This window comes from Somniosus microcephalus, chromosome 26 (assembly GCF_052327205.1).
Source record: "Somniosus microcephalus isolate GS21.2 chromosome 26, FLI_Smic_1.0, whole genome shotgun sequence".
Classification (NCBI taxonomy): domain Eukaryota; kingdom Metazoa; phylum Chordata; class Chondrichthyes; order Squaliformes; family Somniosidae; genus Somniosus; species Somniosus microcephalus.
In genome coordinates this window covers 14,439,946-14,457,442 of record NC_141012.1, presented here as the reverse complement: position 1 = coordinate 14,457,442, position 17,497 = coordinate 14,439,946, and the positions used below count along the sequence as shown (strand labels likewise).

The 17,497-nt window shown below is 44.6% G+C and overlaps 1 protein-coding gene across 1 annotated transcript in view; it reads left to right on the top strand.

Moving 5' to 3' along the window:
* Positions 1 to 17,497, top strand: part of LOC147100311 (proprotein convertase subtilisin/kexin type 7-like) — a 262,793-nt gene that overhangs the window by 166,595 nt on the left and 78,701 nt on the right. The gene's annotated exons all lie outside the window — the stretch shown is intronic.

The window sequence follows — 17,497 nt, the reverse complement described above, 5'->3', positions numbered from 1 at the left end:
CGCTGCTGAAGATGGCCAACAAATTGCTTTTTGTTACCGAACAATTGGCGGGTTGAAATCCTGCTGCGTAATATTACTAACGTGTTAATGTGAAATTCGTTTGTAAGTTATTTTAACGAGGCGTTGGCCTGCTTACCTTAAAGGGTCTTTGATGTCTTTATCAAACTCACATTCCGAGGAATATTGCACAGAGCCAGTTTCAAGCCCCTTTTGTTGTTTTTAAGTCTTTTAGTTGAGAAACTGGTGAAAAATTGCTAATGGGCCAGTTTTTCTTCTATTTGTGTGTTGACGTGACAATTGTTTTCATGTTGGGTTGCTATGACCTCGATTCAGAAACTGCAATATAACTAACTTGAGAGCAAAGTTGCTGAACTGACGGCGCATCGAATTCTGACCACCTTAAGATTGTCTGACACCTCTTCAGTTTTGCTCTGGAACAGCTGGGAACTGTCTTTTTTTTAAGTTTTACATTTAAGGTTTATTGCGGGGGGGGGTGGTGGCTGCGGCTAGGTGTGATGGGGTTCCCCAGGACGGAAATTAAGTGCAAAGCAGGGTCAGGACGTGCCTGCAATAGGGGTTGAATTTTTTTTTCCATTTGCAAATGTGTGAGTACACCCCTTTTTTTGTGCTTGTGGACACCTGTGTTAAATGAGTTTTTGGATTGAGGGAAGAGATGGTCCCTCCAGATCTACTAACTCCAGATATGTCGTCAGCGTTGAGCTCTGTGCCGGTGGTTGGGTACATGTGCAGAAAGCTTCACTTTGCATGAGAACAGAGTGCTGCGGAGCCAGCAGTATAACCCGGTGCTGCCAGCACATGTCACTCTAAAACGTGTTTCAGCATCAAAGTTTAATAGGGGGTGGCTACTGTACAGTGTACTCCTGATTATTTAGTGCTAAAAAGAATTGAATTATGGAATAATTTGAATTAAACAAAGTAAGTAATTTGGCAAAGTGGGAGCGCAGTGCTCCAGTGAGTTCTTGGCCAATTCATTAAATATATTCAAGAAGGAGTTAGATATATTTCTTAAGGCTAAAGGGATCAAGGGATACGGAGAAAAGGCAGGGACAGGGTACTGAATTTGGATGATCAGCCATGATCTCATTGAATGGCGGAGCAGGCTCGAGGGGCCGAATGGCCTACTCCTGCTCATGTTTCTATGTAACTAAGGCTATCGCCTGTTCCACTCTTTCTGGCAGTGTTTAAAGAAATTCTTACTGGCATCAGTCCTAAATTTGCCCCTTATCAGTCGGGATCTTTGCCCCTTATCAGTCGGGATCTTTGCCCCTTAGTCCTTGAAGTAATACCCTGGGTTTACCGTTCCCATATTGTTTAATATCATATACTTCAGTGAGGTCCCCTTCAGACAATTTCCTTCAAAGTTAAAGAGCCCCAGTTTCTTTAATATATTCTTATAACTCAGTGCTATCCGTCTTCTTAAACCCCTCTCGCCTGTCTCCTCCACCCTCACCTCCGATAACAAGTGTGAGGAGCTCATGGACTTCTTTGTCTCTAAGATTAAGACCATCCATTCAGCTGCCTCTGCCACTTCCTTTCCTTCCCCTAGCCCACTGGGCCAAACTTCCTCTAAGGTTCCCCCCTGAACTCGCATCTTTCTGCAGTTTCTCTCCGATCTCCCCTCATGATCTCTCTGCGCTCATCTTGTCCATGAGACCCACCTCCTGCTCCATCGACCCTATTGCCACCAGAGGGCTGAGTCATTGAGTATATTTAAGGCCGAGATCGATAGATTTTCGGACTCTAGGGGAATCAAGGGATATGGAGATCGGGCAGAAAGTGGAGTTGAGGTCGAAGATCAGCCATGATCTTATTGAATGGCGGAGCAGGCTCGAGGGGCCGTGTGGCCTACTCCTGCTCTTACATCTTATGTTCTTATGTAACCCTTAATAACTTTGCCTAACAAAAATCTATCAATCTCAATTTTGAAATTTTCAATTGTCTCCCAGCCTCAACAGCTTTTGTTGAGGGGGTTGGGGCGGGGCAGGAAGAGTTCCAGATTTCCATTATCCCTTATGTGAAGAAGTGCTCCCTGACATTACCCCTTGTATAGCCTAGCTCTAATTTTAAGGTTATGCCCCCCTGTTCTGGACTCCCCCTCTCTATCTACCCTATCAACTCCTTTAATCATCTTGAACAGCTCAATTAGATCACCTTCCATACCCAAGTCTGTGCAACCTGTTATAAAAGCCAATTCAATTGCATTGATGCCCACTGTAGAGATGTCTGTGGTCCAGCCTTCCTAGGAAACTTGGGTAGGCATGTGGGACCTGAACAATTGCTTTCCTTTGCTGTACTCCTCAAATTCCACTAAGGATCCACTTGCTGTATGAGGCACGCGCATCTCTCTTCTGGAAAGGAGCGTATTAAATCTATCCCGAAAAGTGTTGACAAAGTGAAATGGAGTGAATAACTTAAAATAAAATTAAACTACTTTCCCATCAAGTGGAGGCCATGTCACCAGAGGCTGCAGCTACAGTACAGCTCGCTAGTCCTATGGGGTTTGAACAGCTGGGATGCTGCTGCAATGTGCAACTAACACGAGGAAACAGGCTCTCGACAAAAGTTTACAATTTACAAATGGTGTTTATTGTTAGCTCGGCACAGTCTTTTCCAAAGCCTGATTTATTTAAAAAGTTAATCTAAATTTTCCGCCCAGGCTGGGAGGACATTTTTGCTTTTGACACAAAAGGAGATGGCATGCAGGCTTATCCAGTGGCCTTGAAAACATTACCCACTCCCCCCCCCCCCCCGCCCCCCCCCCGCCCCCCTCCCCAAAATGGGCAGGAGACAGATGTCAAATATTAAAGTGAGGCTTGGCCTCTCTCTTCCCTTCCAGGTGCGCTGTCCGCTTCGAGCCCTCTCGGGCACCGATCCTAAAGTTAAAGTCCACCCCACAGTTTTTATCAGATTGGCGTGTTTAGCTTAGATGTTTAGAATGTTAGGTCAGCTCTTCTTTGTTTTTTTGTTGCTATGGTTATGTCACTTGAAGTCATTCTTTTGGGAAGGGAAGAAGGCTGTACAAATTGGACAGAACATTTAGGGGGAAGGGAAAATGACTGTTCCCTGCTCGCTTTGTCTCGATCCATTGGGTCAAGGCTCTTTTTGTATTGTTTGGGGAGAAGATTACAGCCTGGACTATAGGTGACTATTGGAGGATGTGAGGTGGCAAGTGGCCTGCAACTGGAGGACTGAGCAGATATTTTATTATATTGTTGAGCAAATTTTCTTTGGTAAAATGGCACAACTGCTTTCAAACATGAGAAAACCAAAATTCTGATTTAAAATAAAACATTTGAAACAGCGTCACTTCAGTGAAAATGAAACTGCTGCTGATTTGAAGAAGTATCCAACCAGACCTTAAGAGAACTGTGCCTTTGTTACCAGAACGTTCTGGGACGTCTGCCTCAAGTTTAAAAATCTCTCAAAAAGTAGAATCAGTTTGGGTGGAGCTAAGAAACAGCAAGGGGCAGAAAACATTGGTGGGAGTTGTTTATAGGCCCCCCCAAACAGAGTTGTAACGTAGGTCAGAGTATCAATCAGGAAATTAGAGGCACATGTAATAACAAGGGTAATACAGTAATCATGGGGGACTTTAATCTACATATAGACTGGAGAAACCAAATTTGCAGTAATAGTGTGGAGGACGAATTCATGGAATGTACACAAGATAGTTTTCTAGATCAGTATGTTGAGGAACCAACTAGGGAACAGGCTATTTTAGATCTAGTATTGTGCAATGAGAAAGGGTTAATTAATAACCTTGTAGTAAAGGGGCCCTTTTAGGAAGAGTGACCATAATATAATATAATTTTATATTAAGTTTGAAAGTGACTTAGTTAAATCCGAAACTAGGGTCGTAAATCTAAACAAAGCAAACTATGAAGGTATGAGGGGCAAGTTGGCTAAGGTAGATTGGGAAACTACATTAAAAGGTATGATGGTAGACAAGCAATGGATAGCAGTTAAAGAATTAATACATAATTTACAACAAATATACATTCCTTTAAGGCACAAAAACCCCACAGGAAAAGTGGTCCAACCGTGGCTAACGAGAAGTTAAAGATAGTATTAGATCAAAGGAAGAGGCTTATAATGTTGCCAAAAAAGAGCAGTAAGCCTGAGGATTGGGAGGATTTTAGAACTCAGCTAAGGAGGACCAAGAAATTGATAAATAAAGGGAAAATAGAATGAGAGTAAACTAGCAAGAGACATAAAAGCTTCTATAGGTATGTAAATAGGAAAAGATTAGTGAAAGTAAATGTGGGTCCCTTACAGGCTGAGACAGGAGAAATTATAATGGGGAATAAGGAAATGGCAGAGAAATTAAACAAATACTTTGTGTCTGTCTTCACGAAAGAAGACGCAAAAACCTCCCGGAAATAGTGGAGAACCAAGGGTCTAGCGAGAATGAGGAACTGAAAGAAATTAGTATTAGTAAAAAAAAATATTACTGGAGAAATTAATGGGACTGAAAGCTGGTAAATCCCCTGGACCTGATGGTCTACATCTTAGGGTTATAGAGATAGTGAATGCATTGGTTGTCATCTTCCAAAATTTCATAGATTCTAGAACGGTTCCCGCGGATTGGAAGGTAGCAAATGTAACCCCACTATTTAAGAAAGGAGGGAGAGAGAAAATGGGGAACGACAGACCAGTTAGCCTGACATCAGTAGTGGGGAAAATGCTAGAATCTATTATTAAGGACGTGGTAACAGGGCACTTAGAAAATAATAATAGGATTGGGCAGAGTCAACACGGATTTATGAAAGGGAAATCGTGTTTGACAAATCTGTTGGAGTTTTTTGAGGTTTTTGAGAATAGATAAGGGGGAACCAGTGGATGTGGTGTATTTGGATTTTCAGAAGGCATTCGATAAGGTGCCACACAAGAGGTTATTAAACAAATTAGGGCTCATGGGATTGGGGGTAATATACTAGCATGGATTGAGGATTGGTTAACGGACAGAAAACAGAGAGTAGGAATAAACGGGTCATTTTCGGGTTGGCAGGCTGTAACTGGTGGGGTACCGCAAGGATCAGTGCTTGGGCCTCAGCTATTCACAATCTACATCAATGATTTGGATGAGGGGACCAAATGTAATATATCCAAGTTTGCTGATGATACAAAGCTGTATGGGAATATAAGTTGTGAGGAGGATGCAAGGAGGCTTCAAGGGGATATAGACAGGCTAAGTGAGTGGACAAGAACATGGCAAATAGAATATAATGTAGAGAAATGTGAAGTTATTCACTTTGGTAGGAAAAATAGAAAAGCAGAGTATTTTTTAAATGGTGAGAGATTGGGAAATGTTGGTGTTCAGAGGGACCTGGGTGTCCTTGTACACGAATCACTGAAAGTTAACATTCAGGTACAGCAAGCAATTAGAAAAGCAAATGGTATGTTGGCCTTTATTACAAGAGGATTGAGTATAAGAGTAACGATGTCTTACTGCAATTATATAGGGCCCTGGTGAGACCACACCTGGAGTATTGTGTACAGTTTTGGTCTCCTTACCTAAGGAAGGATATACTTGCCATAGAGGGAGTGCAACAAAGGTTCACCAGACTGATTCCTGGGATGAGGGGATTGTCCTATGAGGAGAGATTGAGTGGACTAGGCCTATATTCTCTAGAGTTTAGAAGAATGAGAGGTGATCTCATTGAAACATACAAAATTCTTAGAGCTTGACAGGGTAGATGCAGGGAGGATGTTTCCCCTGGCTGTGGAGTCTAGAACCAGGGGTCACAGTCTCAGAATAAGGGGTCGGCCATTTAGGACTGAGATGAGGAGAAATTTCTTCACTCAGAGGGTGGTGAATCTTTGGAATTTTCTACCCCAGAGGGCTGTGGAGGCTCAGTCGTTGAGTATATTCAAGCCAGAGATCGATAGATTTTTGGATATTAAGGGAATCAAAGGATATGGGGATAGTGCAGGAAGGGCCGAATGGCCTACTCCTGCTCCTATTTCTTATGTTCTTATGTGCTTGTTTTCGAATCCCACCATGGTCTTGCCCCTCCCTATCTCTGTAACCTCCTCCAGCCCTACAACCCTCCAAGATCTCTCTGCTTCTCCAATTCTGGCCTCTTTTGCATCCCCGACTTCCTTCACACCATCATTGGTGGCCATGCCTTCAGCTGTCTAGGCCCTAAGCTCTCGCATTCCCTCCCTAAACCCCTCTGCCTCTCCACCTGTCTCCTCCTTTAAGTGGCTCCTTAAAACCTACCTCTTTGACCAAGCTTTTGGTCACCTCTCCTCCAAATGTCTCCTTCTTTGGCTGGGTATCAATTATTTTGTCTGATTTAAAAAAAATAATTATTCATTCATGGGATGTGGGGCGTCGCTGGCAAGGCCAGCATTTATTGCCCATCCTTAATTGCCCTTGAGGTTGGGGGGTGGGGGGGGCGCAGGGAGTGGAGGTGAGTCACCTTCATGAACTGCTGCAGTCCATTGTAGTGGTTTGGTACAACTGAGTGACCTGCTAGGCCATTTCAGAGTCAACCAGGTTGGTGTGGTACTGGAGTCACACATAGGCCAGACCGGGTAAGGACAGCACATCATGTGGGGAAATCTGTGATTTTTTTTTCCCCCTGTTAGTGTCCATTATCATTTCTCTAAGTCTTTGTTCCCAGCAACCACAAGGAAACTGGTTTGTAGGACATCTGTTTTTCTGGTTGTTATTCCAGCTATCTACAGTGCTGTGCAACTTTTCTTTTAAGACCACTATCTTTGCCAAGAAAAAGTGCTCTCTCAAAACGTTATCCGTGCCTGTATTTCCTCTCTGTCGCGCTTTAACATAGAAGATAGGAGTAGGAGTAGGCCATTCGGCCCCTCGAGCCCGCTCTGCCATTTAATGAGATCATGGCTGATCATCCAAATTCAGTACCCTGTCCCTGCCTTCTCCCCATATCCCTTGATCCCTTTAGCCTCAAGAAATATATCCAACTCCTTCTTGAATATATTTAATGAATTGGCCTCAACTGCCCTGTGTGGCAGAGAATTCCACAGGTTCACCACTCTCTGGGTGAAGAAATTCCTCCTCACCTCAGTCTTAAATGGCTTACCCCTTATCCTTAGACTGTGACCCCTGGTTCTGGACTCCCCTGCCATCGGGAACATCCTTCCTGCATCTAGTCTGTCTAGTCCTGTTAGAATTTTGTAAGTTTCAATGAGATCCCCTCTCATTCTTCTAAACTCTAATCGACCCAATCTCTCCTCCTACGCCATTCCTGCCATCCCAGGTATCAGTTTGGTTGTGGAGAAAGAAGGAGAAAGATAGATTTCTAGACGCAAAAGACATCAAGGGGTATGGGGGGAGAGCGGAAATATGGTAATGAGATAGAGGATCAGCCATGATCATATTGAATGGCGGAGCAGGCTCGAAGGGCCGAATGCCCTACTCCTGCTCCTGTTTTTCTATGTTCCTGTCGTCGTGCTTCCCATCCGTCACGCTTGCTTGTCGCACGTAATTATAGAGAAATTTATTCTAGGCAAATTCCTTGCAGCTGACTGGCTCCTTTGTAAATTTCTTTCAATCATATTTGTGTCTCCACACCCCCCCAACCCCCCAACCACTCACTGCCAGCCTCAAACCTAAGTGAGAAATGCTGCGATATATGTACAATCTTGCATCTAGCGTATGTCCATCTTGTGATACCTTTCAAAGGTATCGCATGCCCATAAGGTGAATATGAATAATATGTGAAAATGAGCAATTAGCTGTTCACCGGCAATGAAAACATCTGGCTAAACATGAATGAATCAAAAGGAGTTTGATTCAGTTGCTAGGTACCGAGGGAAAAACAACTTGCATTGGTGTAGGGGTTACGGGGATCGGGTGGGAGATGTGTCGGTGCAGGCTCGATGGGCCGAAATGGCCTCTATCTGCACTGTGGGGTTTCTGTGTGATTTCTGTGTGATTTATATAGCACCATTGATCTAGTAAAATGTCCCAAGGCGCTTCACAGCAATGAAGAAAGAGCAAGTATCCGAAAACTGAGCAATCAAATCATTCAAAACATTTTGTGAACTTAGTTTGAGCTGTTGTGCCAAAGCAGGCTGACGAAAGCATATTTTGTGTTTCTGTCCAGGTTTTGGTTTAGTGGCTGCACCTTAAACTCCATTTGCACAATGACTCAGTTTTAAACAGATAACTGGGACCAAAGACTTGTACCAACCCTACCCTGACATAATATTGTGAGGTCTGTTGCCCTGGGAACAGCTTGAGAGAAAGTCTCAACGCGGTTTTCCAATGTATACAGACGCCATGATTGTTTCAGTTTGTATTTGTTCTTTTTAGCGGCTAGGATTCATAATCCATGCCATCCCATTAACTTTTTTCTGCAATATAAAAGAGGAGAAATTCTAGCCCAGTGATGTAGTCGTAAATTGCGCGGAATGGGGTAGTTTAGAGGGAGCATTTTTTTTCATTCGTTCCTGGGATGTGGGCGTCGCTGGCAAGGCCAGCATTTATTGCCCACCCCTAGTTGCTCTTGAGAAGGTGGTGGTGAGCCTCCTTCTTGAACCGCTGCAGTCTGTATGGTGGAGGTGCTCCCACAGTGCTGTTAGGGAGGGAGTTCCAGGATTTTGACCCAATGATGACGAAGGATCGGCGATATATTTCCAAGTCAGGATGGTGTGTGACTTGGAGGGGAACCTGGAGGTGGTGGTGTTCTCATGCGCCTGCTGCCCTTGTCCTTCTAGGTGGTAGAGGTCGCGGGTTTGGGAGGTGCTACCGAAGAAGCCTTGGCGAGTTGCTGCAGGGCATCTTGTGGACGGTACACACTGCAGCCACGGTACGCCGGTGGTGGAAGGAGTGAATTGGCGCTGTGCATTTTAAAAAAATAATTTACAAAGAACGTAACCGTACTGCATCAAACAGAGAACATTTCTAGATTATATGTGATATGACTTTAGATAGATGGATTAATATGATTTTAAACACTGGCTTCAGCTACCAAGAGTTATTTTGTGTCCTATGCCAGAGCAGTTGCCAATATGCAAACCTATCCTCCAGATATATTTGGTTTCAATGAGGGGAAGCAGTCTTTGTTAATAATACCACTGCTTGTACTCAGAAATTGATTAGTGGCTGGGCAATCTTTCTTTGAAGTGCTAATATATGCGAGCACAGAGCCGAGGATATAGGAACAGGAGTCGGCCATTTAGCCCCTCGAGCCTGTGGTAAGTAGATAACATTCATCATTTCTAATGACTGGTCCATCAGGGGATATCCTTGAGAGGCAGATAGTTAATGTCTCAATATCAACATCTGTGATATGAAAGTCATCGTTGGCATATAGGCACTGAACTAGCTTCTCAACTTCAGCTTAGTTAGTTGACAGCACCATCAACATCCTGGGGGTCACCATTGACCAGAAACTTAACTGGACCAGCCACATAAATACTGTGGCAACAAGAGCAAGTCAGAGGCTGGGTATTCTGCGGCGAGTGTCTCACTTCCTGATTCCCCAAAGCCTTTCCACCACCTACAAGGCACAAGCCAGAAGTGTGATAGAATGCTCTCCACTTGCCTGGATGAGTGCAGCTCCAACAACACTGAAGAAGCTCGACACCATCCAGGACAAAGCAGCCTGCTTAATTGGCACCCCATCCACCACCTTAAACATTCACTCCCTCCACCACCGGCACACAGTGTGTACCATCTACAAGATGCACTGCAGCAACTCGCCAAGGCTTCTTCCCCAAACCCGCGACCTCTACCACCTAGAAGGACAAGGGCAGCAGGCGCATGGGAACACCACCACCTGCAAGTTCCCCTCCAAGTCACGCACCATCCTGACTTGGAAATATATCGCCGTTCCTTCATCGTCGCTGGGTCAAAATCCTGGAACTCCCTCCCTAACAGCACTGTGGGAGCACCTTCACCACATGGACTGCAGCAGTTCAAGAAGGCGGCTCACCACCGCCTTCTTGAGCAATTAGGGATGGGCAATAAATGCTGGCCTTGCCAGCGATGCCTACATCCCAGGAACAGTTTTTTTTTTAAAAGCAGGGCTCCATGCAATAGGCAGGAATTTTGCACCAACCGATCACGCTGATAAGGCTACAAAACTCTGCTTGTCTGAAAGCCTTGCAGGTTATTCGACAATGTCACCAAGGTGTACTAAAAAGTTTGTTTTAATCCCCCTTGTAGGCTGATTTCATCTTCACTGTTTTCCAAGTATTTGCAACAGCAGTAACATGCCGTGTCTTTCTGTTTCTGTGTGATTATCCTGTAAATAAATCTATTTTAGGCTAAACACAATGGGCTGGCATTGTTGTAGTATTTACTACCTTTCAGAGCAAACAAGGGAATATGATGTGCTTCTCTGATAGTCCCTGTTTCATTGCGCCATAATTAAGGGGTCATTGTAAGTCCAGTTACTGCAAGTGTAAAGGGAGGAGGCTTTGGTTCATGGGAGACTCTGTCTACTTATGGAAATTGCCTTTCTGGATGTTGTGAGCTGAAGGAATCCAAACTCTAGCAACTGTCATTTTGATTGTTTAGCTAACGGAAAATATACTCATGTAAGCAACAGTTATAGCACGAAAGGCACACAAAAATAAGCTATCCAGAGTAATTCTTATTCTTACTCATACAGTTGCCTCTGGAAAATGTTTTGTTGCGGAGGCCTACTCCTGTGTTAGAAGCCTGGGGCTCAATTTTGGTGAGCTACGGTTACTGAATTGGGTTTTGCCACCTGTTTTTTTTCTACTGATGCGTCAGTTCCTCCCAGTTGGCTGCCGTCCATGTCAGTCAAGGGAAACCTTCTTCATTTTCTCTCCTTAATACGGAATAAAGTTGCCTCCCTTCTGAGTCTAATGAACAAAACCATATCTTGAAGCATAGGGGGACGGGCTATAAGGATTATGGGGAGCGGGCAGGGAAGTGGAGTTGAGGCCAAGATCAGATCAGCCATGATCTTATTGAATGGCGGAGCAGGCTCGAGGGGCCGAATGACCGACTCCTGCTCCTCCGTCTTATGTTCTTATAACAAACTTTTCTGTGATCGACAGGAAGACTGACTATGAAGCTATAAAGAGAGACCTGCATTTATATAGCGCCATTCATGACCACCGGACGTCCCAAAGCGCTTTACAGCCAATGAAATACTTTTTTTTGACATGTAGTCGCTGTTGTAATGTAGGAAACGCGGCAGCCAATTTGCGCACAGCAAGCTCCCACAAACAGCAGTGTGATAATGACCAGATCATCTGTTTTAGTGATGTTGAATGAAGGATAAATATTGGCCAGGACACCGGGGATAACTCCCCTGCTCTCCTTCGAAATAGTGCCATGAGATCTGGTACATCTACCTGAGAGAGCAGACGGGGCCTCAGTTTAACATCTCATTCGAAAGACGGCACCTCCGACAGTGCGGCACTCCCTCGGCACTGCACTGGAGCGTCAGGCTAGGTTTTTGTGCTCAAGTCTCTGGAGTGGGATTTATGGAGCAGTTATAGTGACTGTGAATTAATTAAAATTTTTGCTTCAAAAATAGCAAAACCATGTAAAGCAACAACTGCTGAACTTTATCTGAGGTTTCGTTGACAGGAAAAACCTGTGTCTAACTCTACATCGAGGGGTTTCAAGCACCCTGGACTCATTTCCATGTCATAGTACCCCCTCCCAAAACAGTGCAACCTCCAACCCATCATAAGCAATGTCATGGGAGAGCACTAGTTTGTATATTTTAAATTAATTTCCAAAATATCATCTTGCATTTTAAAGTGAAAGTCAAACAGTGAGTGCTTATGAAAATTAACTAACATTAAAATGTAAGGTAAATTGGAGGGATTTTAAGTGCAGTTAAAATCCCTGCATTTGATGGGATGGAATGGTTCTTGATCCCCTCCTTTGCACTCCAGGAATTTTCAGAATTGTTCTGCCGAACTGTGCTAATCCCTGATGATGTCGCCCTGGTTACAAACTTCTATTCCATTCTTTGCATTTCATCCGCTTCTTAAACCATCAGCTTTTTAGAAGGGACAGATGCTTGGGAACTGACTGCAACGTGAATAGACAATCTTTTGTTATGTCTGTCTGATACGAGGCCTCTATGTTCCCGTCTCCTACGGCTGTTGAACACACCTAAGGGTTAGATGAGGTCATCCATCAGTGTAGGGTGGTTGTTATGACTGTGGCGTAATACGAGGTGGGAGGCAAATTTGGGATTTCACCAGTAACACAGTGACAGGAAATGTATGAGGCCATTGCTTCCTTTAAAGGAAAAGAGTTTCAGCATCCACAAATGCAGACAGTCCCTTTTTTAAGTGGATAACCAGTTTGCCTATGGCATGCAATTTTTATTTTTACTTTCTGAAAGCATTCTTTCAGTATAATCTTTGTTATGTAATAGCACAGAACAAGACAGTTTTAGCCTCTCTGTATATCTCGTCCTGTTTCACCAAACTGGTCAAGCCTATTACACAGACAGAGTTAGTGTTGGGGATTTTGGCTCTGCATTTAAAGCTAGTGTGTTTATTCATGTCGCAGGTTTTAGACTTGGCTTCAGAAACCCGAGGATATGTACCAGGTGGGGGGCATCACCTGAGGTCAGCAGTTTATGAACGTTTCTGTATTTATTGACTGACTGGCATGTTATTTCCTCCTGCTGTACACTAATGAAACATTATTTGCGAGGACAGCAGGGTTTTCCTTTTTGTAGTTTGCCCTGCCTTTCAAGAATTAGGACAGGGGATCCCCAAGGAGATAATCAGAATTTTCTGGGCTCCCCGGGAGAGTGTTAATATTTACAGGAGGTCTCCGGGAGAGTGTTAATATTTACAGGGGGTCCCCAGGAGAGTGTTAATATTTACAGGGGGTCCCCAGGAGAGTGTTAATATTTACAGGGGGTCCCCGGGAGAGTGTTAATATTTACAGGGGGTCTCCGGGAGTGTGTTAATATTTACAGGAGGTCTCCGGGAGAGTGTTAATATTTACAGGGGGTCTCCGGGAGTGTGTTAATATTTACAAGGGGTCCCCAGGAGTGTGTTAATATTTACAGGGGGTCTCCGGGAGTGTGTTAATATTTACAGGAGGTCTCCGGGAGAGTGTTAATATTTACAGGGGGTCTCCGGGAGTGTGTTAATATTTACAGGGGGTCTCCGGGAGTGTGTTAATATTTACAGGGGGTCTCCGGGAGTGTGTTAATATTTACAGGGGGTCTCCGGGAGTGTGTTAATATTTACAGGGGGTCTCCGGGAGAGTGTTAATATTTACAGGAGGTCTCCGGGAGAGTGTTAATATTTACAGGAGGTCTCCGGGAGTGTGTTAATATTTACAGGGGGTCTCCGGGAGTGTGTTAATATTTACAGGGGGTCTCCGGGAGTGTGTTAATATTTACAGGGGGTCTCCGGGAGCTGTGTTAATATTTACAGGGGGTCTCCGAGTGTGTTAATATTTACAAGGGGTCCCCAGGAGTGTGTTAATATTTACAGGGGGTCCCCAGGTAGGTGTCAATATATGCAAGGGGTACTCGAGAGTGTGTTGATATTTGCTAGAGGTCAGGCACAGAGAAAAATTTGAACATCACTGATCTACATGATAAAATCATTCTCTTGCATCTGAAAACAGATTTAAAATATTGGGTTTTAACTTCTGAATTTGCTGCAGCTCGCGCCGTCAGAAAACAGTAAGAACTGTAACGAGGTAAAATGACAATTGAAAGGCAAACGCCATCCAAATGTCATATGATTTTAAAATCTCTCCGAATGGTGCCACTGTTCATGAGGTGGGTGAATAGCCTGCCAACGCATGCGGAATGGTCACGAGGACAAATTTCAGGAGGGCAGACCTCACATCCAGAGCTGTGGGTCTCGGCACAAATCAGAGCTTTAGAAGAGGAGGGGAGTAGAAAGACATCTAAAACCTTTGAAATTAGGATACTAGTTTGTGAGCACTCTGTGTGTTTGACCGATATTCCTCTCGCTGCTACTTTCACAAGTATTTGTGCGCTGGTATCCCGTGGCACTAATTCAGAGTCCTGGTGTCTCCGGGTACGAAAATACAGCCAAGACAATACGGAATGTGGAAAATCCCGATTCTCTTGCGCATCCCCAACATTTTAAATCGAATTACGCTGTTGTATTTGTCATGGGGCTTCTATTTAAGTGAGCTGCTCTCTCTGTGCATGTGGTTGTCAGAAGACATTATTATTGGAATTCCTCCTCCCTAATGGATTGTGTCTAAGAAGTCGTTAAGGTGCTTCCTGCAGTCGTAATTATCCAATTAACAGTGAGCGGACTTCCTGTTTATAGCACTTGCCTGCGAAAGGCTGCACCCTGAAGAGCAGCATTAGGTCCTTAATGCTGGCTTTGCTGTGGGGCTGGCAAATAAACATTTATGTGATGCCAGGAAGTGGATAAAGATGAGATGAAAGTTGTAAAGCTGCCGTGAGAAAATGACTCTTGTCACTATTGTCCTTTTGCAGTGAACTGCAAGTTGTGTTCAAGAACGTAGGATTAGAGGGGTTACCTCAGGAAGCAAAAACATACTACGATGTACTAAATAATCAACGATGGCCTGCACTTATATAGCACCTTTGACATCGAAGATGTCCCAAGACACTTTACAGGGGATGGGGTAGATGGGGGGGAAGAGGGAGAAGAAAATAAATAAATTGGATTAAAAGAAAAGACAGACTTGCATTTATATAGCACCTTTCACGACCACTGGACATCCCAAAGCGCTTTGCAGCCAATGAAGTACTTTTGAAATGTAGTCACAGTTGTCATGTAGGAGATGATAGGCCATGGAGGGAGAGGTGGAGGTGTGTGACCAAAAGTGCTCACAAGTAAGGTTCGGAGAAGGTTTGTAAAGTTGAGAGGCAGAGGGATTTTGGAAGGGATTTACAGGGAGGAGAGCTGAGGCAGCTGAAGGCTCTGTCACCAATGGTGGGGCAAAGAGAGGGGGATGTGGTGGGGGGGGAAGCGGAGAGTGCAGGAAATGACTTGAAGCTGGACGAGATTGCAGAGATAGGGTAGAGCTAGGTCACGGAGCGATTTGAAGATGCGTTTTTTGTATTTAATGCGTTAGGTCAGCAAGGACGGAGGGAGATGGACATGCGGCACGGGATATAAGAACATAAGATGTAGGAGCAGGAGTAGGTCATTTGGACCCTCGAGCCTGCTCCGCCATTCAATAAGATCATGGCGGATATGGGTGGCTGCACATTTTACCGTAAGGAGTAAATTTCCAGGGCTGGGGGGGCGTCGGGCCTATATTTCACCTTGAGCACATAAATGACTCCCCCCCCCCCCCCCCCCCCCCCCCCCACCCCCCACAAAAAAAAATCGTTGTAATTTTTGGGCAGATTTGTTCGATGATGGGTGGGCATGTGTGCTGTGAGGAGGATGCAGAGAAACTCCAGTACGATTTGGACAGGTTGGGTGATATGGCAGATGTAGTATAATGTGGATAAATGTGAGGTTATCCACTTGGGTGGCAAAAACAGGAAGGCAGATTATTATCTGAACGGCAATAGATTGGGAAAAGGGAAAGTGCAACAAGACTGAGTGTCCTTGTGCACCAGTTGCTGAAGGTAAGCATGCAGGTGCAGCAGGCGGTTAAGAAGGCAAATGGTATGCTGGCCTTCGTAGTGAGAGGTTTTGAGTACAGGAGCAAGGATGTCTTGCTGCAGTTGTACAGGGCCTTGGTGAGACCACACCTTGAGTATTGTGTGCAGTTTTGGTCGCCTTATCTGAGGAAGGATGTTCTTGCCATGGAGGGAGTGCAGCGAAGATTCACCAGACTGATACCTGGGATGGCAGGAATGACGTATGAAGAGAAATTGGGTCGATTAGGCTTATATTCGCTAGAGTTTAGAAGAATGAGAGGGGATCTCATTGAAACTTATAAAATTCTGACGGGACTAGATGCAGGAAGGCTGTTCCCGATGGCGGGGGAGTCCAGAACCAGGGGTCACAGTCTAAGGATAAGGGGTAAGCCATTTAGGACTGAGATGCGGAGGAATTTCTTCACCGAGAGTGGTGAACCTGTGGAATTCTCTGCTACACAGGGCAGTTGAGGCCAAATCATTAAATATATTCAAGAAGGAGTTGGATATATTTCTTGAGGCTAAAGGGATCAAGGGATATGGGGAGAAAGCAGGGACAGGGTACTGAATTTGGATAAATGACAGAGCGGGCTCGAGGGGCCAAATGGCCTTCTCCTGCTCCTATCTTCTGTGTTTCTATGTTCACTGATTATTTTTCATTGCTGTTTAAGAGGTGAAGCGACAAAATGTTCCACTCTTTTTCTGTCTCTTGAGATCTATTCCTGCTATGCATTGAAAACGTCCCATCGAGGCCCTTGTCAATTCATGCTGGCGCTCAGCTCTTCGGTATTGTCTGAATTCTTAGAATTTCTGCATGGTATATTTTGAGGAGTTCAGATGCAGTAAACAGGAAACTACAGGGCAGGCACTTCCTCGGCAGCTCGATGTACTTGGAAGAGTCTGCACTTGTTTCACTTTTGGCTGCTAAGGCTTCCGCGATATAGTTTTCCAAACACTGGAGTACTTTGTGTCGGACACTCTTCAGTCGATAATTCAAACTGTCCTGGTCTCTCCGACGTGCTGTTTGGGGGTGTAAAAAATATCGAGGACCTGAACGAATGTTTCGGAAATTGCAGAGTGCTGGTAAATATCAGTGTTCCTGCAGGATCGGGAGCAGGACTGCTTCCTCGCAGCGAGTCACAATCTCAAGGTCCTTCCACTCGTCAGAGAAATTTGCTCGCCTAAAGTGATCTTTCCTGTAGGGGCCCTTTGTTCACGAGGAATTGGGCGGGGAACAGGAATAAATAAGCAAACTCCCAATGAAAGCAACATTGCTGTTTGGGACTTGCTGGGAGGGTTGGGGGTTCCTTTTAGATAATTCTCCCCTGCTACAGGCAAAGTGTTACGGCTCAACTTGTAGTGCTTGTGTAGTGATGACGTAGCTGCCGACTTGTGTCAACAGCAGTTCATGTTCAGCTTCGCTGCTGCATGCACAGAGGATGAACGCGGGGGTGAGTTTGGGTCAGAGAGGAGAGATTGACATCTGTTCTGGCTGCGACCTGTTCTATTTATATTACATTTTTTCAAAGAAAAAAAAATTCAGTTATTAAACCAATTTGCTTGGAGCTGAAAAATGTTGCTACAACTCCCAGACCTGGTGTGGTATGAAATATTCTGTGTTTTCATTTGCAACATCTCTCTCCTCCACCTCTTCATTATATAAAGGGATAGCCTGGGCCGTAAAGGCTCTCTGGTAGGAAAAAACACCTCCAGCTCGACAAAAGTATGCTAACTGAACTATCGCCCAGAAAAGTCAAACGCGTGCATTGTTAATCTGTGCTTTAATTACAACCTTCCAGCTGAAATGAACACTCTCCCTTTGGCTAGCTACAGGGTCCTTCTCCTGAAAATATCACTTGGACATGTGCTCTTCGTGTTACCCAGGAAGAAAGAGCCCGCAGCGCCTTTCACGACCACCG